This window comes from Cucumis melo, chromosome 11 (assembly GCF_025177605.1).
Source record: "Cucumis melo cultivar AY chromosome 11, USDA_Cmelo_AY_1.0, whole genome shotgun sequence".
Taxonomy (NCBI): Eukaryota; Viridiplantae; Streptophyta; class Magnoliopsida; order Cucurbitales; family Cucurbitaceae; genus Cucumis; species Cucumis melo.
This window is the reverse complement of record NC_066867.1, coordinates 15,464,378-15,481,113: the sequence shown is the minus strand read 5'-3', so window position 1 is coordinate 15,481,113 and position 16,736 is coordinate 15,464,378.

Sequence of the window (16,736 nt, the reverse complement as noted above, 5' to 3'; positions counted from 1 at the left end):
GATAGAATAGTGCCACGTGGACTGCTGGTTTCCGAGGATCCAAATTTTCGAAATGGAATTTGTCGGCGATGCTTTGTGCGAAAAAAAAAAAAAAAAAAAAAAAGGAAGAAAAATTATAAATAAAAATAAAAAGGCTGCCGATCCTTTTGCTATTTGGTATTTGTTCCCTTTTTATTTTGCCATGAAAAGCAAAGGTAAAAATATACTAAATTTGTCCCTTTTTCTTGATGTTCAATCGTTCATGTGTTAATTGACCGTTGTAAATAACGTTAACACAAATATCCAGCTCTTAGTCTTAAGAAATTGTGATGAAAATATTTATAAAATATAAATTTGAATATTTTTTAAAAAATTATAAAAACAAAAAATTCAAAATATAAATTTAATTCAGTAAATATACATTTTATAAGTACATGCACCGACAGATTTAGCATAGGTCCAGGGGCTCGAGCTCCATCAACTTTATTGTCTTTATATAATATATATAAAGAAAACTATTTAATTTTTAATATTTATAGTTAGCTTAGTGGTTACTCTGATTGTCAGCTCTTCTTCCTTATTTAGATTACAAATATTGTTGGAGCATTTGCAAAAATAATAAAAAAATTTATGATAATAGGACTTATTTGCAATATGCAAAAGAAATTTGCTACAGACTATTTTTTGCTAAATTGTTTTTCTCATCTGATCAATTTTCCAATATTGTTTAATTCATGTGTTAATATCTGAAATTAAATATTCTTTTACCAAATTTATTTCAAAAATTAAAATTAAACAATTAATTCATTAAAGTGGATAAGAATAATTAACATAGTTATGAGTTAAATTTAATATTATTTTTTAGAAGAAATTTAATGATTAATTCTCATAAATGTAATAAAACAAAAAAATATTTATGACTCATGTAACAAAATGAAAGAGCCCATGAAGTCGGTAAAATATTTTCATAAATTCTAATTTTTCTTTGATATTCTGTACGATTCGTCACTTTTTTTTTTCTTCTTTGCAATTTATTCATCTTCTCTTCTAAACTTCTTCAGCTCCTCTTCCAGGTTTTCTTTCTTATATTTTTTAAATGATTTATTCTTTTGTTTAAATCTCAAGAATATTCAGATCGTTTGAAAATAATATTGAACTTCATCTAAATATTAACTTCATCTTTCTCATATTCAAGAATATCAAGATCGTTTAAATATTACTTTGACACGGTCTTAACGATTGCTTACCTAGTCAACACGCTCGTTTAACATGGTCAATACACTTGTTTATATTTAAAGCCATTTTTCCATTGTTTGAAAGAACTACACGATCGTGTGGATATGATCTAATTAAATGATTGCTTACCTAGTCCACACGATCGTTTAGCATGGTCAACACAATCGTTTAGATTTGAGGTCCTTTTCCATTGTTTAAAAGAACTACACGATCATGTAGATATGATCTATACGATTGATTACCTAGTCAACACGATCATTTAGCATGGTCAACGCGATCGTTTAGGTTTGGAGCACTTTCCCAAGTTTAAAAGGAACTACACGATTTGTGTGGATATGATGTAAATGATCACTTACCATAGTCAACAAGATCGTTTAGTATGGTTAACACAATCATTTATATTTGAAACATTTTCTTTTATCGTTAAAAAGAACTACATGATCGTGTTGATACTACCTATCTGATACAATTGTTTCAAATCTAAAAAGAAGAGGAAGAGAACTACATTTAAACAACGTTTTTTTAGACCTTTTATATTTTGTATACAAACTTGAACAACCAAATAACAGTTTGAAAAAAATTATAAAAAATAGATATTTTTATATTTGAGACACAATCTTGAACCAAATAACAGTTTGAAAAAAAAGAAGAAGAGGAAGAGAAGAAAGACGATGGAAAGAAAAAAAAATCGCAGAGGAAGATGAGAAGAAAGACGATAAAAAGGAAGGAAAAACCTGAAATATTTGAAAAAAATGGCGACCTTCATGGGCTTTTTCATTTTGTTACACGGACCATAAATATTTTACCGGTTTGTTATATTTATGAAAATTTTCCTATTATTTAATATATTATTATATTCATTAACCATTAAACCATAGAAAATAAAAATAATTTTTTCAAGAATAATAAATAACACAAACTATTTCGGGGGCGTTTGGGGCGAGAGGTGAGTTATAATAGTTTGAGGATTATAATAGTATGAGGATTATAATAGTTTGCGTTACGGTGCAGACTATTATAGTCTAAGTTATTATAGTATGTGTTTGGGATGCAAACTATTATAATATATGTTATTATTGTGTTTGAGGTGGAGACTATTATAATTTGAGTTTTTCACTACTCTTTTTTTTCATGCATATATATGGTATATGAAATACACATTTTTTTTAGGAAAATTTCATAAATATAACAATCCACTAAAATATTCATGGCCCATGTAACAAAGCCCATAAAGTTTGCTAGTTTTTAAATATTTCAGGTTTGTCCTTCTGTCTTTCTTCTTCTCTTCGCTGCAATTTCTTTCTATCATCTTTCTTCTTTTCCTTTTTTTTTTCGCTGCAATTTGGATTGGAGTTGTTAAATCTAAACGATTGTGTAAAAAAAAAATCATTTAAACAAATCTAAACGATTATGTACAAAAGAATCTTGAAAAAATAAACGATCATGTAAACAAATCTAAATGACCGTGTATCAAAAGAATCTTGAAAAAACTCGTTCAGCCAAATCTAAGTGATCGTGTATCAAATTTTGAGGAAAACAATTGTTTAGATTTGGGTCCAAATTTAAACGATCAAATCTAAACGATCAAATCTAAACGATTGTGTAACCAAATTAAACGATAGAACTGAAAAAATAAATCGTTTAGATTTAGCTATCCAAATCTAAACGATTGTCTGCTAAATAATAGCCAAATTTAAATGATCGTGTATCAAATATATTATGCGCGTTGTTGATGACATGATTAATGGAACATTTTTTATATTTTCCATTATGGGCTTGTGGTTTTTTTCGTTTTCCAAATTGTTCTATACAGTGTAAATATTTTGCCATTTTGTTATATTTTTGAAAAATACCCCTTTTTTTAAGCTTATTTTATTAATCTTATTAATCAGGATGTTCATTTCATAAATTTGAAAAAAAAAACAATCACATTATCAAGAATCCTCCAAAAATTTTCTTTAATTCAAGAAGTATCTTAGAAGACAATTTTTATCATTGAATTTTACTCTGTCCCATATCCATTTTTTCGTTATTAGATCTTTCATATCCATCGAGCATAATTTGGAGCCATTGAATTTCATAAATGAGTTCATCCTTGTCGAAAGGAAAGTTTGTAACTCCTATTTTAAGTGTGTTATTATCTCAAATTTTTATGAAATCTTTACTCAACAAAGATCACATACAATTTTTTAAATAGAAAGAATTAACGAAGCAAGATTTTCTTTTGAAAAAACGAACACATGAGTTGTGTCTTTTCTTTTCTTTGCTAATCCCCTCTTTTAAATGATTTTATTTTATAGGAAATTTCTAAATATTTATGCTTTATTTTATTTAGAAGTCAACGTTAATGAACCATTATAGGATGATTACATTTTCTATTATAGAATATTTTTCTTTTTTCCTTTTAAGGACATTATTGCATCAATTATTATCTCCGTCCATCTAACTTTATTTATAATCTGTTATTTTTCTTCTCTCTTTCTTTTTTATGGGGTTGTTTTCAAATATAGCAAAGTGAATCTAAGTATTTATAAAATATAGTAAAATTTCAGATCTATATGAATATAAAATTTTGCAACAGTTGAATAAGAAATTTTGGAACAAATCACAAATTGCCACATCATTTACTAAAATAATTGTATTTGGGATTAACTAAAAATTGGCATGTGTCTCAAATTAAATATAAAGACAAATTGGACACGATGTCACGTGTCTTTATTATGACAATTGGATCAAATTAATTATTTTGGTTCAATTAAATATTATTTACTTGGCTAAAATTCAATTGAGCCAAAAATAAGCTTAATTTAGTCCAAAATTAAATATGACCCAAATCCATGTGATTAAGCCCATGGGTATGGTCCATGGACCAGACCAGCTCAAGTTCATAAAAACCCACAAGGGAACTCTATAAATAGGGGAGTTCTCTTCATTTGTAAGGGTTGGAAATTTTTTGACTGTCCAGAAAGAATTCTCCCAAGAGATAGAAGCCTCCTCAACTCCTGAAGTCGACCACCCTCGAAGATCGAAACTTTTCGAAGATACAAGCTTTCTTCCAAGACTCCAACTTTAAGAACACCCTTAAAGATTGAAGCTCTTTTAAAGATACAAGCTTTCTTCCAAGACTCAAGCTTTCTTCTAAGACTCAAGCTTTCCTCAACTGCTGAAGTCAACCAACCTCGAAGATCGAAACTCCGACCACCCTCGAAAATTGAAGCTTCTTTGAAGATACAAACTTTCTTCCAAGACTCCAAATTCAAGAACACTCTCAAAGATTGAAGCTCCTTTGAAGATACAAGCTTTCTTTGAAGACTCTAACTTCAAGAACACCCTCAAAGATTGAAGCTTCTTTGAAGATACAAACTTTCTTTCAAGACTCCAACTTTAAAACACCCTCAAAGATTGAAGCTCCTTTGAAGATCCAAGCTTTCTTCCAAGGCTCAAACTCCAAGAACATCACGTGCTTCGTTCCTTAAATCAAGCGTAAGCGTCCAACCGTGAGAGAATCAGAGGATCAAATTCTAGAGATCGGACCACATCGCATCAAATCAACGTAAATACAACATCAACACAAGTTCAACTCCACAAATCAAATTTCTTCAAAAATTTTGTGTGAACAATACCATTTACAATAATTTTTTGGGGTATTTTAAAAAATATAAAAAAGCGGTAAAGTATTTACATTGTATAGAACAATTTCAAAAATAGAAAAAGCCCATAGGCCCACCGTGTAAAATACCAAAAATGCCCTGTCAACTACGCCGTCAACAACGCGCGCGTAATATATTTGCGATCGTTTAGACTTGGCTATTGTTTGGTATACAATCGTTTAGTTATAACTACAATTTATTTTTCAATTCTATCGTTTAATTTTGTTACACGATCGTTTAATTTGGTTACACAATCATTTAGATTTGATAATTTACATTTGGATTTGGCTATTGTTTGGTATACGATCGTTTAGATATGACTACAATTTATTTTTCAATTCTATCATTTAATTTTGTTAAACAATCGTTTAATTTGGTTACGTTTAAATTTGATTACACAATCGTTAATTTGGTTACGTTTAAATTTGGTTACACGATCGTTTAGATTTGGGTCCCGATTTGTTTTAAATCTTGGTACACCATCGTTTAGATTTGGCTAAACGATTTTTTAAAATTATTTTGCTACATGATCGTTTAGATTTGGCTACACAATCGTTTAGATTTGGCTACATGATTGTTTAGATTTGGCTAAATGATTTTTTAAAATTCTTTTACTACACGATCGTTTATTTTTTTTATACGATAGTTTGGATTTGTCTACATGATTATTTAGATTTGAGTAAATGATTTTTTCAATTCTTTTGATACACGATCATTTATATTTATCTACCGATGATTTATTTTTTTTACACGATCGTTTACATTTGGCTACTTCAATCTGAATGATTTGTTTCAAGATTTTTTAGACACAATTTTTTAGATTTGCTATTTTTTTTGTACACGGTCGTTTAGATTTGGTTATCCAAACTCAAACGACGTAAAAAAAGAAGAGGAAAAGAAGAAAGATAATGGAAAGAAATCACAACGAGAATAAAAAAGGAAAAGAAGAAAGACGATGGAAAGATTAAACGACGTAAAAAAATCAGAAAAGAAAAAAGATGAAGAAAATATTAAACGATGTAAAAAAGAATAAAAAAAAGAAGAAAATACATTGAAAAAAATCGCACAACCAGAAAAGAAGAAAGACGATGGAACGAAATCACAATGAAAAAAGAAGAAAAAAAGAAAGACGATGGAAAGATTTAACGACGTAAAAATAGAATTAAAAAATAAGAAAGTTTATGGAAAGAAATCACAGAAAAAAAGGAGAAGAAAATAAGAAAGACAATGAAAGAAATCGCAGGAGGAAGAATATGAAAGAAATCACAAGAAGAAGAAGATGATTTCATCGCGAGGAAGAGAAAAAGATGGAAGGGCAAACTTGAAATATTGAAAAAATGGCTAACTTTATGGATGTTGTTACACGGGCTATAAATACTTTGGTATTTTATTACATGTATGTAAGTTTCCCTAATTTTTTTTATTATTCTATACCGTAGTTCTATTAACTCCTATTTTTATTTCATACCATATATTTTGAAAATCTCTTCAACTTTCTACAAAAAGAGAAGTTGTATAGGATTACAGACTTGTGAATCTCTTGAGTAAGCATCATAACATGTAAGCCAACTTCTTTCTGCTTCAGTATCATACCAACTACTCTTCTTAGATCCTATATCTTCTTCTTCAACATAAACTCTCTCACTTTCAACTTGAGAAGCAAAGGAATGAATGTGATGAAGACAGAAAATCAGTAGTACAGGAAACCAGGGCGGTAAGAATTTTGAAGACAGTTAGAGCTAGCATCAATTGGAATGAGTGGGGCCATAAGTCCAACTATTGAGCAAATGAGTCAACCCACATAGAATAATGAAGACAATAAATTAAAATAGAACCCATTTGAATGGTGCACTGAAGCAACTAACGATATAGAGAAGTTCAATAGGAATAGAGAAGTAAGCCACAACATGTGAGAGATCCGTATACTTGGATAAGAAAAATCAAAATTTGACTAAGTTTTGAATAGATATTTTAAGAAGAAGCTTACGATAAGAAGCTGACGTTTGAATCAGTTCGTGATGAAGTAAAGCGACGTGATAAGACTTTTGGCCTTTAAGTTTATGTTTGGTTAGGTGTTTGGAGTTCTTCGTAAAGTGGAGCAAGACGAGGAAAAGTCCAATCTTGATTTGGCAGAGGTTTGCGTATAAGGTTAAGAGTGAAGCATGATTAAGTTAAACATAAAGCTTCCACGTGCACCACTAAGAGTAGAAGCTGACGAATTACTAAGAGGTTAAGGATGAATAATCCGTTTTAAGACTAGTATAAATAGAGGAAGGAATCAGGTTATTAAGAAGTGATACTTTGGAAGACTAAAGAGAAACTAAGTGTTGAAGTGCTGTTGAAGGACTACGCAAGAAGAAGAAGTGTAAGAGCAATCGAGGTTTAAAGAAACTAAGTTTAGTGAGTGTTTTCTTCTTAAACTAATTTGTTTATGTTTAAAGGTTTTCCTTAAAATTTCTACTAATTTGAAGTGATGATTCATATATAAGTATTTCCAAAGAGATTTCAAAAGAAAGCTTATGTTATGTGTTTCAAATGGATGTGTAACCATGTTCAAACTATTAGTCCCCTTCCTATCATTGAGCTAATTGTTATGTGCACTTAAGGGATAAAGACAACCATGTAGAAAATGACTATATGGTAGAATAAAGCTGACCAATGCATAAAAGATGTGTATTATGTTAAGCGACCTGAGCAACAAGGGATAAATTAGGATATTCTCAGTTGCTGTTGATAAAATGACATCTCAGTAGTCTAACGTGAGATGATGAGTCTCAACGTAGAGAATGATTCAAGTTCTTGGAAAAAGGAATGTTTTATGAGTAATGTGTATTTGTATGAAATGCTATGTTTATGAGATATGTTATGTAACGACGATGTTTAAGAAATGTATTTCAAGAAGATTTTCTTAAAACTTCCTCACTAATTTTTTTGACTTATTTTTTAAGTTTTCGCTTTCCAGGTTTCAAGCGTTAAGGCCAAGTAAGAAAAAAAATTAAGAAGCTTGCTAGGCGAGGAGGTGCTGCAAGGCGTTTAGATTAAGTTTAGCATTGTTATTTGTACCTTATAAATTGTTGTAAAATGCTTGGTTGAAAGTTAATAAAAGAAATGTTTTCATCATTTTCTATGCATTAAGTTGTTTATCGCCTAAAGTATGAATTTAAGTTTAAATGTGAAGCTATTAGGTGATTAAGTAAAGCTTAAGGACCTCAAGCTGAGTGTTTTCACATTTAACGCTTCAGAATGCTTAAAAATCATACCGTATCTTGCATAGAGTTTGGGGCAGGGTGTGACACAACAATAAAAAATCACTCACGCATGGACACTTCAAAATGCTGTCGATGCTCCATAAACTACCCTTATCATCACAATTACATCTAAAAAATCTGCTGTTAGTAGCAGAAACAGATGTAGTAATAACAAAATCAGAAATCCAGATGGCAATACCTTTAACATTGCATCCAAAACCCAAGATCCTTTAATCCATTAGCGCCCAAAATTCAAGAGATTCAAGCCCAACTACTTGTCAATAACAGAGTTGTACTTGGCAACTCCAATTCCCATTTCTCGAAAATAAAATAGAAAGTATAGAGAAACCACATCAGCTAAGTGGAAGCATTTTACAATCCCTATTCCAAAAACAAAAAAAAAAAAAAAAAAGGAAAGAAAATTAACAATACGCTTCTAATTAAAATCAAAATCCCTAATTTAAACTTTTCCATTAAAGCTTCACTAACAAAAATAAGAGGAAACAGGAAAAATCAATAACATTATCAAGAAATTGAAAACCACACCAATCATTCCTTTACCATCAGAGAAGTAAAAAGAAAGGTTATAACACAAAATAGAGAGAATATAGCAAACCTAACAAAGGAAAACCAATCAGTCGCCGATACATCAAATTCCATTCACATCCATAGAGAAAACAAATGGTGAAAAAATAGAGAAGACGAGAAGACGAACGACGAAAAGAAGAGAGGAGAGAGCTGGAGAAGAAGAGAAGACGAACAACGAAAAAAAGAGAGGAGAAAGCTGGAGAAGAAGAAAAGACAAATAATGAAAAAAGAGAGAAGAAATTGGAGTGGTGAACAGTTATGGGTTGAGGTGGAGTGATGAACAGGAAAATGAGGGTGTGATGAATAGGAAAATGAGGAAGTGATGAATAGGAGAAGGATTAGAATAACCTAATCCTTGGTTTTCCTTAAGCAGCAGGCTAAACATGCAGTGGGCTTAAATAGCCCAATCCATTGCACTCCAACTCTTGGGCCAAACATGCCTTTTCACTTTAAGGCAAAAAACTACTAAAGTACAAAAACTTATTACACTTGATTTTATCATAAAGTGTAAATAGTTTGTCCATTTTTCCATTTTTGATAATTTCTCAAATTAAAATACTTGAAACATTAAATTAAACTATTAAAAATAGTTAATTAAATTTTTTTATATTAAATAACTAAGATAACATGAAATAAGGGTTATAAATATATTTATCGGGGATTTTCCAACACAAGGGTTAAAACTCATAATTGAGCTTAGAGTAGTAGGATATATGGGAGAGGCATAAGGGACTGCATGTCAATAGGGATAGGTCAATCAATGTCTCGAAGTTTAGGTTTGTTTGCATAATTACCTTACATCTATATAATAAATTAACCATAGGATCAATATTCATCACAAATTGTCAAGAACAAGTTACATATCGAATTCTATTGAAGAATTAATTATAGCTATAAGATGACTATTGTCTTCCTCAACCAAAACTCTAAATGCCCTAATTAGTTGAATCTTTCTCTTGGTGGGATACAAGGAAGACTGAATGCTTATTGTTTTGATGTTTGTGGATTATTGCCCCAAGTCTTCTTATATACTAGTTCAATTAGGGTTTTCATTAAACTCTGGTCAATCTAAGAATATGCTTCTACTCATTTAGTCCATACTGAATTAGAAATCTTAGGTTTTAATTAAATAGATCACATAAAAGGTCTCAAGGTAAATTATTAATCCACATACATACCCCACACTTTAAATATATGTATTATTATTTAAATACGTCTAATAATCTCTCACTTGGGTATGTCTGTGTACATGAAATAACTAAATCACATACATCTTAAGAGAGCATAAATATGTTATTTCAGAAATAGAATTCCACCTTAGTTCAATCTTATCCATCTTCTATATCGACATGGAATCATGACAGCTTTTGTCACTACCCTTGTAACTAGACCTTCCTTGATCACCAATTTCAACACATTCAATGGCATAGATCAAATATGAATGGATAGCCTGAAAAATTCATGTAGAGTTATCTAGTTCATGCTTGTTTCCAACTGGTCCAAAGTCTTCAGTGAGATCATTTTTTAAAGTTTTCTATAGAATAACGCATTTGCAAAACCGCATGCATGATAAATAATTCATATAATAAAACATAAACCATCTAAAAATCTCAAGTTTTAAGAAACCTTAAGAATTTTCAAGCATCTAGTAAAGAGAAAGGAAGTTGGAGTTGATAGAAAAGTGAGAGAAAATTTCTATGGAAAATTGGTTGATAGTGTAGTGTCATGGTAACAAGGTAACCATGAGGAGGTTAACAAAGTAGACTTTTTGGCTAAGTGTGAGAGTAGTAGCGTGGAAGATTATTCCAAGTGTCCAAAGGCATGCAAAGGTTCAAACTGCAACAAGCAGGAGGTAGCAAAAAGTTGGTATGCAAGGTGCTCTATATAAAGGGTTAGTTTAGACGAGGAATGCGTTCAAACCACTCATGCATTTTCCTTCAAACGACTTGAAAAGTCTCCCAAATTGAGTCTAAATTTTAGAGTAGCGTTGTTAGACAATAGCAAGACAAGGAGAGTAGAGTTTGAGTTCAAGAAAGAAAGAAAGGTAACTTTTCTGAGGGATCGGAGCAATCTTGCATTTCGAAAGGCTACAAGACACATTTCTTGGAATTGGATGTTGAAATGTAGAGGTAAGATATTTAATAAAATTATAAACAACTTTGTAGAAGGACATTTTTCATTTGAGTTATGGATTTCGAGATAGTGACCTCCAAAGTTGGACTTAAGTTCTGGACGAGAAAGGAAATTCTAAGCAGAGTTGAAGCTTGGCCGAGTTTCAGGATGGACGTGCATTTCAGGTTAAAAGAGGTTAGCTTTGTTTCTAGAGTGTATAAGGCATAGGATAGGGCACGATCAGGCTATAGGAAGCACGCGCCTAGGCCATGCGGCATGTCCTGCGCACAAGGATGCATGCACTGCGTGAGGTGCACAACCATGATGCGTGTAGCGTGTCAAGCGTGAGGTTAGCATACATCGAGGCTTTCCTACACCCTCCGCATGCGCCAACCCTCTACCGCCCATGCTCTATGCGCCAACATCCTAAAATGTGCAATTTTAAGCTGTTTATGATATTTTTGCCTATTTTGAGTAAAGTTTTGATGTTTTCAAAGCTCAAGAGGCTAATTGAAGTTTAAATATGAATTTTTCAGGACAATAAAAGTTTGAAGAATTTTCAAGCTAGGGGTGGAATTAGAAGTTTGTGAGTGGCTTGCATTAAAACATTTTATCTAAATGCTGAAGATTTTCAAGTATGATTTCTATTGGGATTTTCAAAGCATGTGTTTAAAGTGTTTTAAAGCTGAAATTATGATTTAGCAAAGCATGGATTTAAGCTTGATTTCTAAAGTTTATATTATGTTAAAATCATGTTTATGACTATGAGATTTGAAGAAAGTTCTTAAAGTAAGCATATGTTACAAGCTAAGTAGTAAAGAGTGTTTTATGGTTCTATATGTACTCTTTATGGCCTTATGTGCAGATATTGGTTAATTTTGTTACTTATGTCAAGGCTTACGAGCCCATGCTTAAATACATCAGGGAAGGTACACTTTGTGTGCCTATGAGGAGAAGGATACAGTGAAAATTGTTTCTATGATGAGAGAAGTCTGTCTTTTGACAAAGAGGTGTTCCGATGCCTCGGTCGTCTTTGACGATGAGGTGTTACCATCACTTAGAAATGTTTATTAAATGTTATCAAATATCTCTGGTTCAATTTCACACTTTTTGTTCTCAAGTAGATGCTTTTATTTATAGGCTGGGAGTGATGTTGATAGGATATTCGATGCTTCATTAATTCTTCTGATTAAAGTTGCATCTGTGTTGTGTAGATGTCATTTTTTCCTTTTACTAACATTCGCGCCAACCAAATTTGTTTACTAGTGTATCAGATCGCCTAGCTTGTTTGATCGTCGCCTTGTTGGTTAAACGCGTCTCCCCGTCTGATATTCAATTGCCAAGCTCTACTCTTTTTACCTAATATTCTACGATAAAACATATAAAACATGATAAAATAAGGATAAAGTTATTTTGTAATATGCAATACACAAGTTAACAAATCCTCTACTTTTAATTTTCTTGTGTTTTCTTCCATTCCAATGTGATAAAAGCTTCATTAATTTACATTAAATGGCACATTAACTTATATTTCTATAAGTTATCACCGAGCTCACACATATTTGCCATCAACCTTACACCATATTTTAGTATACTACGACAGAACACATTGAATAGATAGTCGAGGATAGCTCAAACATGATCCAAAGGAAAAATGCTGCAAAACTAAGCTCACACAAATTCATAATCAAACTTGTATCAGACCGAGGTCTACCATAGTAGAACACACTGTGTGTACGATCGAGAATAGCTCATACATGTTCCATATTAATAAGAAAACAAGTAACCTAACTTAGCTCATGCATATTTAGTACCTGCACCGGCTGCAACCTTATGTCAGTCTACCACGTCATCAATATCCATGCTCTTATGTGTACATAAAGCTACCCTCTGAGGGTCAATCTAGGTCTGAAGCCAATATCACAATCTCCATCCATGAACTCACCTAGACTCAGGTTCTCGAATTCTTCGGTTATAGCCTCATTTAGCCCTAGAATCCCAAGAATCTTAAAAAATCCTTTTATTCAAAACTTAAGTCTTACAAACAAGATGATGCGATTCGTTTATGACATGACAGATGATCATGACAGTAAGTCAAATGCTAGATGTCCTTCGCTACCTGACGTGTGAACTCGTAATTTTTGCACGCAAAACTCAATACCAACCATGCTAAAAATTTTCTTTTGGTTTTTTCTTATGCAAACCTTAATCATATCATGTTGCATTCTAATTATGCGACTGACAATATAGGCGACTAAGAGTTACGCGATAAAAGATGCATACCTTACCTATGCATTGCTTCATACATAATGATAAATATTTAGTATAAATTTTTCCTTATGCTTGCCGAAGTGTAAGCGAAGAGAGAGGTTTCTTGGGTAGACTAGGGTCGAAAACAGGAAATTTCTACCAAAACTTAGTTATAATGCTTCTTTACCAGCCGGTACAAATTATATATATTAAAGAGTATAAAACTATACCAATCTACTTATTTACACAAAGGATTTTGTAAGGGAAATCGAATTGAAAAATTATGGAATGCGAACTAACTTGCATTAAGAAGGGCGAAGGAAAGTTTCAGTATCCTAGGCGATTTAAGTGATACAACATGTCCTTGATGCAATATATATCACTTGACCATCTTATATTTAATTAGAGCAACCTCGTGACGCCCAAACACCACACTTGTTCTTCGTTTGGGACACAATTGGTAAAGATAAATCAAGCTATATGCATCTAGGCTTTCCTAATTATAAGCATCATATTGACTCTCTATTTAACGCGAGCAACCTCACACCACACTTATTCTCCTTTCGAGACACAAATGATTGGAGTCAAAATGTCAGAATTGAATTTGTTTCCAAACTCTCTTTTGTGCGGTGTCTTTTGCTACTTACCCTCTTGAGCCATTAATGACAAATGTTGCCCAAGCAATAGAGTCAAGTTTAGCTAAACACGATGAGACTAATAACCAAATAATCCTCTATAAACTTAAACTACTTAAAACACATCAACAAGATGAAAAGTAAAGATATGGAAGAGAGATAGCGGACTAAATGCATTATATTCATAATATTGACCTCTCAGCCATAAAAATGAAAAACATTCATACAGTACATCATAAAATACAAAAATGGAAAGAAAAGGAACGTGTCGAGTCGTAGAATGATTTGCATTCCTTGGCTATTTTACAAGTCATGGGGAAATTATAGGGGAAGCTTCTCTCTCTATTCTATCTCTAAGCTCTCACTTAGACATTGATCGAGAAAAGATGGAGGAAAAAACACTACTATAAATGGTGAAGGACTCTAAAACTCGTACTTCTTTGGCCTTTTTAAGGGATGGCCTTCTATGTTCATACTTCATGGTGGAGTTAGACTTCTTTTATAGGAATACTTTAGGCAAAAAAAATTAAATGCTCATGATGCACAATTGTCCTTGCCTACAAATGTAAGTGCAAAAAGTAGTTGTTTCTTGTCACATTAGCCCCAACTACCACTATTGTCTTCTAGCGAATCATCTCGCATAACGACATGTTGGCATCTTGCCTTACGACTTGTGAATTGACAGACTTTTGCTCTTGCTAAGTCAACACGCGTGATCCTATCTTCAATCCTTCTTTTCGCCATTCTGCATGAAAAGATACTGTAAAGCATAGTTAACCAGCCGTGATGACTTATTTAAGGTGCATTCTTTTGACATTACAACTTTGCACTAAAAGCTACGTGTTTTCATCATTTATCTCACATTTTGATTCCATTGTTTTACTTAAAAGGTCATAATGACTTGTATTTCTATAAGTTATTAGCAGGAGGAAGGGGAGGGGGAATTAAGCAAAACATTTGAAAGGTTAGACCAAAAGAGTCTAGTGACTAAGGTTCTTCACAAATATATTTAATATACAAATTATTTTTTCCAATACCATGCGATATAAATAAGCATATGTTTCTATAGGAATAAAAGTTTAAGCTAGAGAAACATTTCAATGCTCTAGGCTATTTACACATTCAAATCTTTTTGGCAACTATTCATAAATCATATAGAAACCATTTCCTTGCAAATCATTCTTCATAAATCATATCACATAGAAATGCATTTCATATAATGCGTTTTATAATTCATAATGCAGAATCATTCTACATATAATTCATAATCCTCAACTTAAGTGTTTACCACACTCTTTTACTGAGTTGCAGCTGTTCGAAGTAATCTCAGTGTGATAACAAACCTATGCGATATGCTCTATACAGTACTAGAACACACAACAAGCTAAGGGGATCTTATATCAGATCACACAACAAGTATAAGACATCGTATTTCAGAACACATAGCAAGAATAGGGCATCCTATCCTAGATCACACAGCAAGGATAAGGCATCTGCTTGTCTTAGTTTATACAACAATCATTCGTGGATGTATCATGTTAGGCTCTAAGTGTGCGACTTAATGGGCAACTATGTTAGGAAGATGCGATAAAAGGTGCGCATCCTATCTATGCGTTGCTGATTTAAAATGATATGCATGTAGTATAAGTTTTCCTCTTTATCGCTCAAGTGTAAACGAAAAGAGAGGTTTTCTGGTAAGTTCAAGATCAAACTCAGGGATTTAGTACTTCTATTGAATGTATCATGCGACTAATCCTATGCAGTATGCTCTATATAGTATTAATTATGCACAATATTTTTATCCTAATTATATGCACTAAGGTGCTATTGGTTGTGCAAGATGATCATGGCGATGAAGTGTATGAAAATGTGAACTCATGTATTAGGCATTACATGAAAGAATATTTAACTAACTAATCATAGTGTATTGTGCATTAATATTTTGAGAAGATACAAAACATCTATTAACTTCAGAATTAAGATAAGCGTCCTCTTGACGCCTTTGTCATACTTGCTCGTCTCTTGGGATCCAAATACTTTAAAGTTAAGCTATGATTTGTATTTAATTAGTTTGTATGCATTGCAAGTAATTTATCCAAATTTAAGGCGAACATCCTTTCTGTGCTTTTGCCGCACACCTTAACATTTTTCCAACTTATGTGAATGATGAATTTAGTGATGAGATTGTATTGCTGTAATCTCTTTGTTGCTTGCTCAATTAAATATGGGTTCTCACTTGTCAAGTGATTACTGTCAATGCGATTGTCTTTTCTCTTGAAGAAACAAGACTTGATTTCCACGTTTAGCTAAACAAGACTTACAAGACATACATCTAGATTCTCTAATATTAATAACACATTACGTTGTTTAGAAACTAATTAGATGTATGAAAATGGATAGCAAGAGAGAAATGGGAGAATGATACAAGAAATGCATTAATATTATAAACATAACTTTAGGCCTCTCAGCCATGGAGTACATATTACAACTTAATATAAGAAAAATATAAAATGGAATATATAGAAATGAATCGATCCTCAGAATATGATTTCTCATACTTTTCGACTTTGATTTTTTTCCTATTGTAATAAGGTGAAATGGTGAGGGAAGAACTTTCTCTCTTTTGTTCTAAACTTTCACCTAAAACTTAAGACAGAAAGGATGTATAGAAGAGTGAGCATCCTCTCCTGGATCAAATTTCGCACACCTTTGTTATGAAGTAGATGCTTCTATTTATAGGCAGGTAGTGATGTTGATAGGATATTCCATGTATGATTAATGGTTCTTATAAAGTCGTATCAGCTGCACAAATATCCTTTTGTCCTTTTTCTAAAATTCACGCCAACCAAATTTGTTTGCTAGTGCTTCAAATCGCCTAGCTTGTTGTAATCGTCGCTTTGTTGGTTGGATGTGTCTTCTCGTCTGACTTTCTATCACAAAGTTCTACTTCTTTTTGCTATACTTCTGTTTGATCGTATTTTATGTGTTATATGCTAAGAGAAGACAGGACCGGATGATCTTCAAATAAAGAGATAGAG